Source organism: Hippopotamus amphibius, chromosome 8, assembly GCF_030028045.1.
Source record: "Hippopotamus amphibius kiboko isolate mHipAmp2 chromosome 8, mHipAmp2.hap2, whole genome shotgun sequence".
Lineage (NCBI taxonomy): Eukaryota > Metazoa > Chordata > Mammalia > Artiodactyla > Hippopotamidae > Hippopotamus > Hippopotamus amphibius.
The window spans coordinates 120355761-120374001 of NC_080193.1; the positions used below are offsets into that span (position 1 = coordinate 120355761).

Sequence of the window (18241 nt, forward strand, 5' to 3'; positions counted from 1 at the left end):
GCATGAGCACTAAATTATGCATTGTGATAGAATATCTATGTAGATAGACTCTGTGTGTGTGTGTGTGTGTGTATGTATGTGTGTGTATAAATCCAACAATAACTATAAAAATTGTTAAATTTCAATACAGGGCATTAAAAATATCATCTCATCAAATCTCTTCACATCATATATACAGAAAATGACACTCAAAGACATGAGGTGATTAACCCTTCCATATAGCCAGATCATGGCAGGCTGGAAATTCAAATCCAGATTTCCTGACTTCCAGTATACAGGTTATTGTGGGACTTTTTTGTTTATTTTAATTTTTCCCATGTTGCTACTGCATGAATAAGGTAACAAAAGCAAACAATTTCTATAGATAGAACACAGTAATATAAGCAATAACCTAACCAGTAGTCTTTTTAAATACGGAAATTTCTACCCTACATCCTCATTTTGAAGACCACAATAAGTACTCTGAAAACCATTAACCAGCAGTGAGAAGCCAGGTTAACCAATTCACATCCTGATATTGCAATGTTTCTTCAGCCCATGGTTTTCACGTTGATCACTGCTCAAAACTTGAAGCTTATTGCTTTATTGTAAGACTTCAGATATTTCAGTAATGGCTCAAGTGCAGGGCTGGGTTTCAGCTTCTTTGTGTTTCACTCATCATGGCACATGGCTCCATGCGCATGTTTCAACACACCTGCCTTCCCAGAGGAAACTACTTACAACTCAAGAAGATTAGATGGAAAGGATGCCAGGAAATTTTAAAGATGATTTTTAAATTTATCTATGCAATTGTGTTCAAAACTGTAACCACATTCAACAATCACATTTATCCGTCCGTCCTGAGAACCAACAGGTGTCACCAGTAGATGTAGACAAACTGGCTGAAGTACCACTTTTTTTTTTAAAGTCTTCTTGTTCTGTCAATGCTCTAGACCATCAGTACAGATCTGATTAACTTGAAATCCACTTTTAGTCTCTCTCATCTAATCCTTATTTTCTGGCTAAGAAATTAAAAGTCAGTGTTTTTTAAGTCTTCACAATGTTCCAGTGAAGATCAAAGTAAATGTCTTTAATGTTTCATAACCAAAGCCTTACTTCCAAATATCATTGTTTTTATTTTGTTTAGTAAAATCCTAGGCAATAAAGCAGATATTAGGCCAAATTTCCTTTTAATGATTTTTAAATTTCCACTTCCTTAATTTCAACCAGTGGTCTTTGGGGATGCTTCATCCCCAAATCAATAAAATGACCATCAGACATAACCAACAAGTGCAATGACTAGATTGGCAAGATTTCCAGTTGAGGAAGGAAAAGAGCACACACTCTACATTTCCAAAATATTGATATTTTACTATTTACTATTACTGCTATTGGCTCTAATACTGAGGTGCTATAATGTCAAGCATTTTCATTCATTATTTTCATCTTTAAAACAACTCGATGAGATACATACTACTAGTTACATTTTGTATGTGAGCAAACTGAAGCTCAAAGGGGATGGGTGACTTGCTTAAAGTTACAGAACTAATGAGTGGCAGAGTTGGGATTCAGGCCCAGGTCTTTCTGGTTCCAAAGGTTACACCTTTTGATTATACTGTACTTCTAGAATATGATTTTTCTGAGATTGAGGTGGAAAGTACTGAGAACAAGAGAATGACAAAGTAGATGATGCAGTCAGGCATTTATTTGAGACTTGAAAATAATGACATGAATAGCAGAAATGACAGAAAATATGTGTAGTTATATGGGGAATAACAAATACACTCAGTTATAGATTGAAACAATTTGCTGCTTCTAACTTTAAAAACCTTAAAAATTTCCAAGATCTATACTTAGTTAACTTGTTCAGCCACACATGCTCACTCTGCTAAATATTGAAAATGAGAAGTATATATAATTCATCAAAGAAAAATTTAAGATTTTGCTCCAGTTGGACTTTGAATTTAAACAGATTATTCAACTGAGGCCATACAATTTAGGATTAGCTATTCCTGGGAGCCCATGCATACGGAACAGTCCTCAGACTTAGGATAACACCCATGCCCCAGTTATCTGGCAGCAGGTTAGTGACACAGCAGATAAGTAGATGTGAGTAGCTGATTGTAATTGCTTGGCTAATGGTGTATGTGTTTAATTGGAGATCTTTAATGATTAAGAGCAATTATTGTTTTTCAGGTAGTTATACTGAGCCTAGAGTAGATATATTGCCAACATTATTAAGGTAATAATTACTAGGTAAACATTTCCTTTGTATAAGCACATTGTGCTTACTCTTAAAAGGCTCTAGAAAATTGGTTTTTGATATCGGTAACTCCATTATTGAGGCATTACTTCCAGGGATGTTATGAATATTTCATATAGAATTTGAATGAGAGCTGTCTCTTTTATCCACTGTATCCAAAGTAATGTGTTCCATTCTGAACTCATCACCTTTCCCCACTGCCTTTTTAGGAAAGGCTCCAGCCTCTATAGCCTTAACTCAGACTTCTTTTTTATTACCATCTCCCCCTCTGCCATCCAGTTAATCAAATCCACTGATTTCCCATGCACTCAGACCTTCTCCCTCCTATCCATTCTTTATCTGCAGCCACAGCAACAATTTTAAAATAAAACTTGAGCATGTGAGCTCTCCTGCTTAAAACCATTTGGTGGGTCCTAATCATAACTCCTTTAAAATGTTTACGGTGCCGTCCAACATGGTGCCTGCCTAATCTCCACCCCTGCCCGAGGCCACTCCACACTGCATCATCCTGGACTCCGCTCACTTCCTTGAATCTGCAGTGCCTTGCTCTAATTCTGAGACTTTGTTCCTCTTTTCCCCCTCTGACTTGAACATTCTCCCCTGCTTTTTCCTTCAGGTTTCAGCACAAACGTCTTTCCTCCATTAAGCCATTACTGACCAGGCTGTGTGTTCTGTGTACTTCTAAAGTATCCTTTATTTCTGCTACCACAACCCTATCACCTTTCATTGTGAATCCCCGTGTTTACCTCATATATATATGGCACTAGCCTGTAGTAGATGTTCAATAACTAACTGTTAAATGAGTGACATTTGAGTAATATGCTGAAAAATATGAGTATCACTAGGGAGTAGAATGGTGAGATTTCTAAAAAACGTATCATAATCAAAAAGATAAATATAAGAGTATAGGATTAACAGATACAAACTGCTATATGTAAAATAGATAAGCAACAAGTATTTACTGCATAGCACAGGGAACTATATTTGATATCTTGTAATAACCTAAAATGGAAAAGAATCTGAAAAGAAAACATATATGTAACTGAATAACTTTGCTGTATACCTGAAACTAATACAATATTGTAAATCAACTATATTTCATTAAAAAATAGATAAATATAACTGAAAATTTTAGTCAAGAGAAAACTGAGGGTGAATGAGATGTCTGTCCCCAACCACATGAAGGGTTCTCAGTTGGAAGAAGCACTACACTTTTTCTGAAATCCTTTAGAAGAACAGACAAAAACCAATAGTTGAAAGGTTGAAGAAGGATATTCCAACTAGATATGAGGCATAACTTTCTAACAATTAGAGCTGTCCAGTCATAACCATGATGCTTCAAAAGAGCTAAACCTATTACTGGGAATGGTCAAGTGGAATCTGACTAATCATCACTGGGGATTCCTAGAGAAAGTAATTCTCCATAGAGTTGAGACCAAAATAGAACCAATATCATGGCTTTTACCAGTTTCACTATGTTTCCTTTGCTTGTTAAAAGAATCCTTTCAAACAAAATTAGTGGAAGAGGATGGTTTCAATGGAAGGTAGGGTGGCTATTGAGCTTTCCTTTTTTCAGTGATTAATTAGTCTTTTATCAAGTTCAAATGGTAAGGTTTAGTTTCAAAAAAAAAAAGTGGTAATTCAACAAAAATCATACTCTTGACTCTTGAGTTTATTAGGTTGGAGATGTCACAGACTGAATCAATGTCCAGCTGTAACAGAATGTAGGAAACTTGTGAATTTAAACCACTACCTAACTGTACTCTTCTTGGTAGTATATTTCCAGCTCTGAGCTGCTAGAAGCTATATATCTGATAAATGTCCATGTCCAGAAATGAATGAAATGAGACAGATCTGAGCATCTTAAAAAATATAATTATTTAGTAAAATAAAGTAGTGGTGAGGGCATTCAAAGTAGGAAAGATTTTCTTTTCAAAGATTTAAGGTGGAAATTGTTAGAGGACAAGTCGCCAATCTTGTTAGAGACACAGGTTCAGGCCTGGGAATAAAGTAGAGTTGGAGAATTTGGTTCAACCCGACTGTCAAGGATCTTGGATATCAGGCTAAAGGATCTAAGTGTTATTCCATAAGGAGTAAGAGGAGCAAATACAGTGAAATACAAGGTACTGTTTGGAAAAGATAAGGCAAGAATATGCAGCATAGATCTCAAATACAAGCACAAATTACAGAGAACTTTATCACAATATTTTAAAATACTGACAGTTTATGTACTTCTTCATAATTCTGATGTGTTGATAGTTGTCACAATGTTATTAACCACCACCCTTCTCTCCAAAGAAAGCTCCTTACTGTTTGCCTGGTGATGGGACAAAATACAGGTCAGTCCTGTCCAATAAGATGACTGATGGCAGATTCGGGGGGGTTGTTTTTTTTACCATGGCTCTGCATGGAATAGTTCTACAAGTTATAGAAAAAGAAGGTGAGAATTACCATGTACAGATATTTGGAGCGAGCTTATAAACAGATTTTTTTTTCATGTATGCTTTCAGCTACCAAATGTTTGGTGATAATTAGTACGAATATTTCTATATTTGTCATTTGGATTTGAAGTGCTTAAAGCATGTAAATCAGTCTAGATCATGAAGAACATTAATAAACTGTTAAAAAACTAATATTTTAGTTTTAAGTTCTTTGAAATATCATTTGGTGCTTTTTATGTTGTAGTAAATTTTTTTCTTCATCAAAACATTAAACCAAAATTATTAATAAAAAGCAAAATCTAAGTATTCTACTCTAAGAACAGGGAATCTTATTATGTAGTAGTAATTACATTATTAATAAAAAACATAAACCTGATGACATATACAAATGATGTTTTAAGTGTTTTATTACTTTGTTTTGTCTTCTTTTGTTTAGTTTGCATATTTGCATGTTTGTTTCCTTAGTGTGTAAGATTTGGAGTAGGAAATCATGTTCTATTTCTTTTAAATTTGTTTTGTGTCAAAGTTTCAAGTTTACTTCATATCTAAGAAAGCTATTTTCTCATAAGGAGTTTGATGTTAAAGTCTTTCAGAGTTTTCACTGAAGTGAAATATAAGTCTACAGCTTTAAAAAAAAAAAGTTGATTCCAAATTCTAGCTGCTACACAGAAAAATTTAATATTAAAATGGAAAAAAATCTCAATAGAAAGTGGATTGTGGTATGTCTGGACGGGTTGCCAAGAAGAATGTCAAACTAAGTTAGAAATGAGAAAATGAATCTGATGCCTGTAATGAGCTCATTTTGGTGTGATAGACCAGCAGTAGCCCATAATAATAGACATGTTAATAAGTACCCAGGTAACAGGAATACATAGAACACAATCTTATCTGACTCAGTCAGAAAATAACAAAGCAGCTGGAAGGCTGTAATGTGAAGCTAAATATAGATATGTTTGCAAATAACTCACGGGGCCAAAGCAAGCTGTTTCTATGGTTTCTTTGCGTAAAAAGTGAGGGAAAGGAAGAATAAGGTACAAGGTCCACTCTAAAAATTATTTTTCTTGCAAGTCATTGTTTCACTTACGTACAGATCTTACAGACCAATCAAATGGATTTTTCAGTGAAGTTGTAATTTTAAATGCTTTTGGTAAGTAATGAACTGTTTGCTTTTTAGTATTGACTGCAGGTTACTAGCTATTCGCTGATAGCTTATTGCTGAAGAAAAGGAAATAGTTCAAGGAAAATTACCAGGTAAAATCTGTATTTCACAATTTAAAGAAAATGAAAAGAAGACCCAGCCCCTATTTATCTGGTCCCATATGCTAGCATAGAAGGAAAGTATCTGGCCATTCATTCAGTGCATAAAGACTGCTGCTGTTTGATGGTATGAATTGAACTCTTGAACCCCTATATTTTTCTAAGAAAGCAGACAAGTTGATTATATATTCAGTTTTCCACCATCACCATTTTACTGACATTTTAAAATCAGGTTCAAATAATTTAAAGGCAGCCAAAGAATAAAATTAGTCATTAGGCAAAACATACTCAGGTTTTAAATTGTCCTGTAAAACATAAGACATCCCCAAATTATCTTTATGCAAATTGTCTATGTATTCACAGTCACTGGTTGCCTGTGGTGTTTTAATTCAAAGCATGTCCATACTAAAACAATAACAGAAGCAGCTCAAGTCCTCTGCTACTGAAATGTGTCTTTGCTGAGATGATTCTAAGAATTTTGTTCATCCTGTGTGTTGTAGTGCAAAGGCCACTTTAAGTTATTCTCATAAATATTTAACGTAGGAGCTCATGAGGGTCCAATGAGTCATCATTTGTAGGTACATGTGAGATGTAAGGATAGGGATCAACCTTGTGAAATAATCAGTTAGCTTTAAATGGCCTCTATTTTCCTTCCATAGTAAGGGTTCCTTCCAGTCATTCTCCCAGATCCTCAGAGCACTTTTCTGCAGCCCTGCTACCCAGAGAGTACTTAACTAAAGCCTGATACAGACGGAAGGACCTCGTGACCCGATCTTTCTCCTTCTGACTCATATCAAAATTTATTAATTCTGGGACTTCACTGGTGGTCCAATGGTTAAGAATCCGCCTTCTGGTGTAGGGGACACAGGTTTGATCCCTGGTCAAGGACCTAAGATCCCACATGCCATGGGGCAACTAAGCCTGGGTGGCACAACTACTGAGCCCATGCACTCTGGAGCCCTCGAGCCATAACTAGAGAGAAGCCCGTATACTACAACAAGGAGCCTGTGTGCCACAATTAAGACCCAATGCAGCCAAAAAAAAAAAAAAAAATTAATTCTGTAATTCATTCCTTCAGGGCATTACTAAGTGACAGAAAGTCATCGACAATCAGTGGGAGCAGATGAGTTAACGGATCCAGTGACTTGTTTCTTCTCTGGAATAAAGCCTTCTGTCTGGAGTGGTCAGTGAATGTTTCATAGAAGATGAGGGGTTTGGTTTGAGTCTAGGAAGATAGGAACTACAATTGATGGGAAGGGAAGATGACATCCCAGTATGTGTACAAATTGGTCATGTTCTTGGTCAGCTAGGATCCAAATGTAAACTCTAGGCCCTCCAACTAATTTTTTAAGACAATTTTTTTTAAAGTGCAGATAAGTAGGTAGGCAAATGGACACATGCATAAATAACAAGGTCTAAACCTAAGAATGGAATAATGGATAAGATTTATATTTCAGTTTGGTTATCTGATTTTTTGCTTAAATAATAAAAAATCCAGTATTAACAACTCAGTTCTCTTATCCAAGAAAAGAAAAAAAAAAAAAAGATGTAGAATTACCACTCCAAAACAAACACATTGGAATGGAAAGAAGTACATTCTGGTGTCATATTAAACAGAATCTCACTTGGCCAAGCTGCAGTGAGGAACTTGCTTATAATTATTTCTGTGAGGAAGACAGAAATAAAATAGTAAGGGTATGATGTTGCTTATTTGTAGAGAGAAAAGTGTTATTAATGTAGTGGAAAGCACACTGACCTTCGATAGACAACCTGTGTTTAAATTTCAGACCCACTAATGTACTAGCTTCTTTGACCTTGAGCAGCTCACCTATCATCCTCTTTCTAAAATGGAGGTTATAATATTCATCTCACAGAGTTGTTGAGGATATATATATTATAGGTGAAATAGGTTTGCAAGTTATAAAACTACCAATGGTAAGACACATTATTATCAACCTCTTCAAATTTGCCTTTGAACTTATACGGATTTTAAAAATTATTTTATTTGTAGCTTAGAGGTAATTTTGTCTTTTAGGTCCTAAATGTACTTCAAGATGTATTTTACATATGTCCCTTATACTGTAACTGTCCATATAAACAGTACAGCTGGTGTTTGGTTTTATTCCAGTGATGTCAGTGGACCGTAGAATCAGGGTATGAAAATATCTTCAGCTGTCTCCAAGACTGAGCAAAAAGGTGCTCTTCATTGGCTAAGTAAAGCAGGAATTCTGGGCTATTCACAAAGTAAAATGACCTGTGGTAGAATTTGAGATGAGACATTTTAGCTCAATCATTCATGACATTTTACTTCACTGAAATGTGATGGTGAGTGGGTCTCTGGCATTACTTCCTGAAAACGTTTTAATCGTTGGGGGCAGGTGGGCTGTATTTGGGATCCATGAAGGGAGAGTGGATAATCCTTAGAGTGCTTTGGAAAGCAAATCTAGTCTGAGTCTGTCCTGCTTAATCTGAAATCCCTGCCCATTTTCAATAGAAAGGTACCTACAACAAATGAACAAAATTCCTGTTCAGCCTTCAAGCCCTCCACCAAAAATAAAGAAAGAAATAGAAATTATAAAGCAGTAACACTAGCCATAAGCTAACACAATTATTTTCCTTTCTTCTGTTCATTTCTTTAATTAAATCTCAACTTTAGTACAGTAATCAACAATTTGTGTAATAAAGACTCCATAGACTACGGTGGAAATGACTGACTTATTTAAAGCAAGAAATAGGATTAATGTGCACATTATGGTGAAACATAATGAGCTTGTCATAAGACAACTTCACGTGCCTTATTCTTCTCATTATTGTTATTAGCTATGGATAATTAAAAATTAGGACAGGTAAATTATATTGTAGTATACAAATTAGAGCTCATAACAAATCCATTTTGAAAAGTAAAGCTGCTCTAGTCAATCACCCATTATATAATTAAGTCTGCCAAAACCCTTTCACACAAACCAGAATAGGGAAAGAGTAAATCTCCCATCAGTCATGTTGCTAGCACACATCATCTTGCAACTTCCAGCAACACAACTTCCAGCAACAAAGTATTGGAGTTGCCATGCTCTGTGCTTCATAGAATTGGAAACTAAGACTCAGATATTCAGTCATGCCATGATTTGATTCTAAGTCATGACATGTTCATTGATTCTGAAATTAGAGCTCTTAGCTCTACGCAAAACCACCTCCCAGTGTTAAAGCCATGGAAAAACAGTTTGGAAGTTACTGTATTATTTTAGAATAAAGCCATAAGTGTCCTAGACTGAGCAGAGAAAATAAAAATATAGCGAGATAGATTCAATCTGTACAGAAGAATCAGCAGAAGAGCCATTGATAGGTTCAAGGGGCAAGGGGGAGAGAGAGAGGAGTTGGAGATGATTCCAAGGTTGTGTGGTTCAGCAATTAGAGGAATGGGGATATCATTAACAGAAATGTTGAGGTCAAAATTTAAATGTTGATTTCAGTTTGGGGGACACATTTCAGCTAGACATGGATTTTTAGGTGGTAGTAGGAGGAGCTCACTTTCTGTATCTAATTATAATACTTCTCCCTGTATTCATGAGTTGTGAAAATGGACACAGGAAACCTCCAAAATGAGAGAATAGTCTTAAAATAACTAATATTCAATAAATGTAACTTGTTTTTTAAAATACTCTTCTGATTTAAAAAAAATAATTTAACAAATCTCACCATTTGAATCTATGCCAATAATTTCAATGTTTTTTATTCATGGGTTTTCAAATATGATTAGTTTTTGATTTAGTGGTTTCAAGTTCAAAGGGTTAGAAATTTAAATAATAACTATTAGTTTTGCTCCATTTGTAATCTGAATTCACAAAGCTTTTCTAGATAGTTTGGTATAGCTCCTGGCCTTTTTAAAGTCAGGTCACTTAGTGGAGGTGGATTTTATTATGTGGATAAATAGCCTGTGATGCTTTTACACATAGTTGGGTATTTGGCTTATATATGCATTTGTACATGCATGTGTTTGTGCATGGAAATATCTGTGTGTATGTGTTATAATAGTTTGTTCTTCAAAAGACAGGAAAAAAAAGTGTAAAATGATGTTACATCATTGAAGCAAGTTATTCTAAAAATTGGATTTCACCATAACTGTTGTTCTCATTCTTCCGTTTTGTTCATTCACTTGTATTTTTACAAGCTGGTCAATATGTGTATGTAAAGAGTGTGATTATGAAAACTGTTTCCCATAATGATGGAAAATTGCTCCCAGAGAGTGAAACAACAACAACAACGAAAACAGAAAGATTACAAATTTCCTAGCTTTTCTTCGTTCTCACAGTACTTTTTCCTTAGCATTATTGCCAGGGTCTATCTGTAATTGTATTCTAACCAGGCTGTCAAGATATCTCCCTTTGATGATGGAGGTTTTGGCAACTTATTTCACAAATAGCCTTGTTAAGCACTATAATTATCACTATATCAAATTACTCTAAGTGATACAAAGTCACTGAGTGAAATTTAAAGATAATCTTCTATCCACAGCACAGAAAAGACTTATAGATATAGATGTAACATTTCCTAACACGTTGTGGGGGCCCCTGAAATGCTTAGGAAGATGTGAGGGGGACGAGTGCCGAGAAGGCAATAACAGCAAACAGACTGGGAGAGAAGAGATGAATTCAGAGTCCCTGATCTTTGCAGCTGAGATGTTTGCTCCAGGACCTTCCTTTCTCTCCACCTCAGACTTTTTGAGCTCCAGGTAGACTATTTTTCTCAAGAGCCAGGACAGTGTGTTGTATCTGGTCAGAGTACTGGTGTTTCAGAAGATACTGTTATTATATTGTATCTTCAAAATGTATAATTTCAGGTAGTATGGAAACTGATCTAGGGAGATATTTTCCAGCATCTCTAAAATCTTACTACGTAGGTGCCTCCATCCCTTACAGTGTTTTTTCTTTCTTTCTTTCTTTGTTGTTTTGTCTGTTTAGTTTTATGGCCTTGAATGGAGCTTGCATCCTCCAGGTAGACCGCGGTACTCTTCACAGCATGCTTCACGGAGCCCAGGCAGGCATCTATGTCACCTCTCAGACCCTGTGTGGGCATTTCAGCTTAAGCCCCTGGTAAGTTCTGCTACCAAATTGTGTCTGGTATTGCTGGAACAGCATCAGATCACTACTTGATCAAAGTCATGAATAGAAAATGGTGGGAAAAAGGATAGAAAAATCCCAAAGCTTGAAAGCTTGCTCCTGAGCAATTCTAAAATAAATATGGAAATAACTCTTCTCTTTTAACTACACAGCTTGGTTACATTTTTGTTAGAGGTTTAGTAATTTGCTGTTCTCCTTGACTACGACTATGAAATAGAGACAATTAGAAAGAGCTGTTAGAAACTTTTTCTATCTTAAATTTGAAACTGAATGTGCCCTTAAGCTGCCCAGAACAGCCAATTACAATGTGGTCCGTGTGTACACAAAAATGCATATCTGTTTATTCAATTGATGCAGAATAGCCTTATTTCTAATGAATATATTTTATATTTAGTGAAATTTGGTAGTGTTGGAAAAAAACAAGCTTTTCAGAGCCTCATGAACCCAGCTTCCTCACTTAATGGGCCTTAAAAAGGTGAGCCACTTTCTTGGGGTAACACAGGCAGTAAGCAGGCATCTGAGAGCCAGATCCAAGCTTGAGTGATTCCAACACCTCTACTCCTAAGTAGCACATGCCTGCTTCTCCAAAATAATAGTTGCCATTTATCAAGCATCTAGTCTTTGTACCGTATTTTACAACATTATAACCTAATCCCCCAAAACATCCTACAGTAAACATTTCTGTACTGAATTGAAATATATTTTGTATTTTGCCACACGCTATTGATCTTACTACCGCTATACATGTGTCAAATTATGCCTCAGGTGGGTTTCTCCAGGAGGTCAGGGATGGTGACGTACCTATTTTAACCCCTAAAGCAGTTAACAGTATGCCTTAGAATAAATGCCCCAAAAGTTTAATGGATTGCTATTGGATTTGAAAGTCTATTTTTGTCTGCTTAAATTTTCTAGCCCATGGGCATCTAATATCTACTAGATATGCCACTAGTTTGAGTAGCTATATGTATTCTACCAGTTTGGAATAAATAGTAAAATTTTAGCTCCGATGCTAGTTCTTAAAAACATAAAGCCAAAAGATCAAAACAAGTCCTACAAATGTTTCATAGAATAGTGGGCATGATAAATAAATGCCTCTGTGTCTTGGCCAGAATTAACCTTACCGTGGTCTGAGCAGTTGGAATTTCTGTTATTACAATTGTGTCCTGGTTCATCCAGATGTATTATTCTCTGTTACCTAGTCCACATGTTCCTTGAGGATTTAGAATAAGGACTCAGTTAAATTTCAACTTGAGTTGAACGTATAATCGATAAATACATTCAAGAGTTGCAGGTGAGAGGAGAGTATTGGAATAACAAAGCCAGACAATGAACCAGATTAGTCAGGGGAAAGTTTTGAGATTTAAATGAGTCTCAGGCTGCAATTTAAATAAAGATTAATTGGAAAGGATGGAGACGGATTTACACAAATGAGTCAGTCTAGACTAAGTCTTAAGAGTTGGCAAAGGAACTGAAAGAAAGAACCAAAGGAAGAAAGTTTAGCCAGAATATAGTACAGGAATGGTGTGTGGAAGAAAGTGAGAGCAAATGAAATGAAATCAAATGTGAGCAGTCAAATGAGAGTTTAATAGATATCACTCAAGGATTTTTATACTCCATATTCAATCTTCTTTCTTTCCACATACTATTAGGATATGAATTGCATTTTTTTTTTTTTTTTGATCCCACCAAGCACTTTGCAGGATCTCAGTTCCCTAACCAGGTATCAAACCCAGGCCCTCGGCAGTGAAAGCATGCAGTCCTAACCACTGGACCACCAGGGAATTCCCATGAATTGCATTTTTGATTGGATACAAATCTTTCACAAAGATCTCTTGCTTGCAGTATATTTTTTCATAACTTTATAGACATCAGTAGCATGCTTATTTTTTAAAAATTCCCAAGGGCTCATATTTCATGAAAATTATGTTTGTAAACCAGACATGGTCAGTTGAATGAATACCACAGTATGAGATCCGTAACAATTCCATAATTGTGTATTCTTCTCCTGACGAATTAGAAGTTATGGTACATCTTTTATCAAGAACCACAGCCTCATGGGGACACTGACACTGCCTAATGCAGTCAGGATGGGAAAAGAGCTGGACCATCTTCTGACAAGAAATGCAGGTTTTAGGAGAACTTAGCTTTTCTCAGCATGGATATAATGACCCAGGGGGATTGCATGTCTTCAGTATCTATTTGGTTGCAGACACTATGCTATGCATTTTCTTACACCTCGATGTCCTATTTTAAAAAAAGAGGAAACTGAGCCCACAGATGTCAGCTGCACACCCAATGTCTCACTACCAGGAGCTGGCAAAGCTGGAATTCAAACCCAAGTCTTACTCCGAAAGCAGTGCTTTACCTACTACAAGCACTTCCTTTCTATATCATGCAAAAGTACCTTAGGGTTATTTTTACCTGCTATAATCCTCACAAGTAGGAAAACAGAGAATAAGAAAAAGGAAGTGAGTTGACCCTACCATCATTCTGTCATATTTCACTATGCTATTTCTAATTAAAATCCATGTAAAAGGTGAGCAGTATATACTATTACTCAAAATGACCAAAAGTGGTAATCTTGCTGAAATAAAGTAGCACTATTTCATAGTTCTATAATTTGCCCTTTCATTTTTCTTCCATTTAATTTGAAGATTACAGTAGTCCTTTGAACACTTACGGTATAGCGAACTTTGGAGTGGCTAAGAACTGGAACCTCATCTTTGGTTCACAGTTATTCCTATTGATCAGGCTATTTGGCTACACAGACTGAATAATTACGGGAAAATAAGCCAATCAATTGTACAGTACATGAACCTCTGAAAGACACATGCATCACTTATCTTTGAAAAAAAAGTTTTTTGGCTGCGCCATGCAGCGTGCAGGATCTCAGTTCCCTGACCAGGGATTGAACCTGTGCCCCCTGCATTGGGAGTACAGAGTCTTAACTACTGGACTGCCAGGGAGTCACCACATCACTTACCCTTAAATCATTCAGCATGGTTTGGCATTCAATAACTTATAGAAATAAATGCTGAGGAGAAAAAAGTAGGCCTTTCTGACAGTTGTTAGAAATTAATACCAGTTAAACCTTGAATAGTCTTTAAACACTGCACCTTTCTTTCTTTTGTGCTGTCATTAATATTCAGAAGGTAAAATAAATGCTGAACAATCAACAGTTGTGGATCAGAATGAATTACGACCACATTCTCAAAGAAGATAAGAAAAAAGAATGAAACAAAACTGTATGGACAATGGGTCCAGTACAGCTTTTACTTGAATATGTTTGATTGGAGATCCCTGGGGGTGACAGGCCCCTCTAGGTCTGGGGCTAATGATGTCTTACCCATATTTAAGAATCCCAGGAAAACCCTCAGTGAGATTCCTGGAACTTGCACTCAAGGTGCCCATTGCCTTTTGACTACAAATCGTTCATTTTGTAAAATAGAGGTCCCCATGAAATGTGATTGTTTGCATATGAATCCCTGAGGCTAGAACAAATCTCCACTTTAACCTGATGACCCTCCCATCAATGAAAATTTCTGGAACCTCTCTGTTTTAAACAACTCAGTCTGAGTCCAGCAATATTCTCTGTCATCCAGTGTCTCAGGATTTTAAATCCAGAGCCTTGAAAATCTCATTAGTCAACTTACTGTCAAATTCCTAAAATGCAAGCCTCATTTGCAAAGTCACGTGCTACTTCCAGGATGGACTATGGCTTCTTTTTCAGTGTGTGGAGCCACATAGCCCAGTCAATTGGAAATCCCAGTTCTCTTTACTGACTAGACTTACTCTCAAGGTTGAAAGGAGATAGTGTGATATTCAATTCATATGTCTTATATTAAGTAATTTTTAGGAACATGACCCATGTGAGAAAATGCTTTTGTTTTTATTCCTTGTTTCTAAGAATATTTGAAGCAAAAATGTCAAAAAGAAAGTCGATCTCCTCCAAATTTGGCTGTGATAGGAAGTTCAATAAATAGCCCCCATTTTACATTATATGTCTGATCCCACTTATTAGATGTACAACAAATTTCTAAATGATGCTAAAACTCCTGGGTACTTACCCAAATCTTCACTGAGCTCTTGGCCTCTTACAGTTCACTTATGTTTAATAGGCATCGGGTCCATTAAACTTAGTTGTAACCATATTGTCTCTGCTTAATAATAAGTGGAAAAGAATGGATGCCACAAACTTTAATATTCAGAAGGCCTGTTCTAATCTGGCTTTTTACTGGAAGACTGTGTCCAGCTCTGGGCTCCAAAGGCCTAGAGACAAGGAGAATTTGGATAGAGCTCATTAAGGCCCTTACTAGGTACTGGGAATATTCAATCCAGAAAAGAAAATAATGAAGAATTGCCTTATGTATTTAAAAAGGTGAGTAGGGAGTTACCTGGTGACCTAGCAGCTAGGGTTCTGGTCTTTCACTGCCGTGACCTAGGTTCAATCCCTGGGAAACTGAGATCCCACAAACTGCACAAGTGCAGCCAAATAAGTAAATAAATAAGTAATTTTTTTTTAAAGGTGAGTAAATGAACTTTTATTGACAAAAGTAAATGAAGAGTTATTTTAGAATAAAGTGGGGCATCACTCAAGTTTTTTATAAGAAACTGTATTTTCTAACTCCTAAAATTATTTGATCTGGTATTGAAAACTGGTTATAACTGGATTCTTCTCTGATGTATATAAAATGGAGCAAGTCTCAGGGACTTGGGTTGATTTCTGTGTCTTTCATGAAGATGCGTGGTTAGATTAGGTATTTTCTGAAGTTCTTTCTAGGTTTCTAATGCTGGTAGCTAAATAAATATGCAGTCTTCTCATAAGCCTACTATTGTAAATATAAGTAATGTTTAAGTAAATCTAGAAATGTAATGAAATAAATTGCAGAAAGTGACATTGCCATTTATTTTTAAATAGAGAAGATTTATATGTAGTCATCCCTTTAAATTGAAATATAGGGACCAAACCAGTTAACTACGTATTGTACAAGAGTAAAAGCCAATAGTACAAGAGACAGTGAGACTCTTAATATATAAGCTCGGAGAGGTTATCATAAATAGGCACTTACTCAGAAGATAAACTAAAAATTCTGAAAGATAAGCAGTTTCCTACAGGGTCACTCAAATTGGTAGCCCTAGAAAATGTTTGAAAAAGATGAAATTTATCTTCGGTGTGCCTCTATCTCCACATCTCCGGCTTCTAGTACCTTTTTGCTGCTCATTGGCTATTTAGAGTCATTCCCAGAAGCAAGCATGTAGTCTCTGCCCTCTCCACCATAAAGACACACCTCTTGCTTTTAAATTTTTTCAAGTACGATGCCTTCAATTTAACATTTTTAGTCTTGTGTCCCACTATTTTGAATTAAATTGGTTAATCTGTGCTGGAGGGTATATCCCTAACAGTTTATATAATTGTTTCCCTAGTGCTTCTACTGCTGAGAATTCTAGGCCATTTCTAGAAAGGGACTGATGTGACATTTTGTTGCCCCTGGAATCTTACCAATCAGGTGCCCACAAGCAAAGATGAACTAGCAAACAAACAATCTAGATTTACATGTTGAAATATCTTTCTATTTCCTTTATTTCTAATCTAAAATTAAATCATTCTTTCAGATATTCTCTTATAACAGACTATTTCTGTAAATTCTTGAAAAGGTTTTTTTTTTAAGTAAGCTATGTCTATTTTAACAATGATTACAATATACCGATCTTATAAGAATTGGAAAGGTTTGTTAATTATGTCTCTATAATGGAAAATTTAATTTTCTTTGCTCCATTAATTGACAATAAAGAAAGATTTTCAGGGATTTGAATTTTAAACAGCATTAATGATAGGTGATTCCAAGAATACTCATATGTGTCCTGAGAAATTTCAATAAATTGAAGAGATTTGTTTATTTACCGGGATTTAAAGCTGTACTTGATTTTTATTTGTCAAAGAACACATTGCTTTTGAGGGCTAAATGCAGCAATTGCTTTAAAAGGTCATTTAACAATTTTTTTTTGTTGTTGCTGTTATCATTTGTTTTGTTTGATGGAGAATGTTCAGGTAACATTTGAAACATAAAGAATTATTGGATAGGGAAGAAATATTTAGTACAGATGAAATTATGAAGATTGTGTTCCTCTTGTTATATCTTTGGGCAACACATTTCAGGGTTAGCATAGAGAGGTAAGTTCTAGGACATTGTGGAGAAGTCGGCCACTATGAGCAAAAGTCAGTGATGGAAAATTGCTCTAAAATTACCTCCAATATGAAAAGATTCCATTATTATGTTTATTTACTTGTATTTATTTGTAAACTATAAGTATATACCATTTGCACCTCTTATTCAATCAAACATAAGTTAATATTTATGAAGTGAGATGATATATTTGAAAATGATTTTAAAATGCTATAGCACTTTAAAGATACAGGATCAAATTATAATTGTTTTTAGCAGGAATAAATTTGCTTATTTGTTTCTCATCAACTGAACATCTTTCTGTGTTTGGACTCCATGACTAATATTCTATTTGAATTTTACTTTCTTATATATGTTTCTCTAATTAGAAAGGAATCTGCAAGAGTCAAAGACTGTTTTGCCTGGGTGTTCTTAAAATAAATCATTTACTACAATCTATAATTACACTTACTGTGTTTTCACTATTTAAATTCCTTTTATCCACCCTTATTATTCATACCTACAAAAAATCCAACAACAGGTCCTGCCTGGTTACAAATTAGTGCCATGACCTTTGTCTTACTTGTATTTCTAGAAACAGCACATAAATGTGAGATTAAAATCATCCCCATTCACTAAGTAAATAATGTTTGTGTATTGCAGATCATAGTCCTTTATCAGGAATAATAATGCAGCTTTACTTTTTACGGGAAATGGAGAATAAAACCTCAACAAATGGATGCTTTCAAATGGCAGTGCTGAAAATTGATCTGGTTACTTGTCAATTGCATTATTCAGAGATGACATCAGCATCAAAGCTGTAGCCAATGCTGGCTCATTGCCTACCCCATGACAACCTTTGATAAATAAAAAACCTACACTGTAAAGATATAAGCATCTCCAGGGCTGTAATTTGAGCTATGAAACCTAATTAAACAACTTTTCACCAGGCTCATTAGTAAGCACTGAACCAGATTCTATACAAACACCTAAACACATGACAATGAAACCTAACAAAAC

The 18241-nt window shown here is 35.6% G+C and overlaps 1 protein-coding gene across 2 annotated transcripts in view; it reads right to left on the minus strand.

Moving 5' to 3' along the window:
• Positions 1 to 18241, minus strand: part of PPP1R1C (protein phosphatase 1 regulatory inhibitor subunit 1C) — a 124668-nt gene that overhangs the window by 104354 nt on the left and 2073 nt on the right. The window lies entirely within an intron of this gene.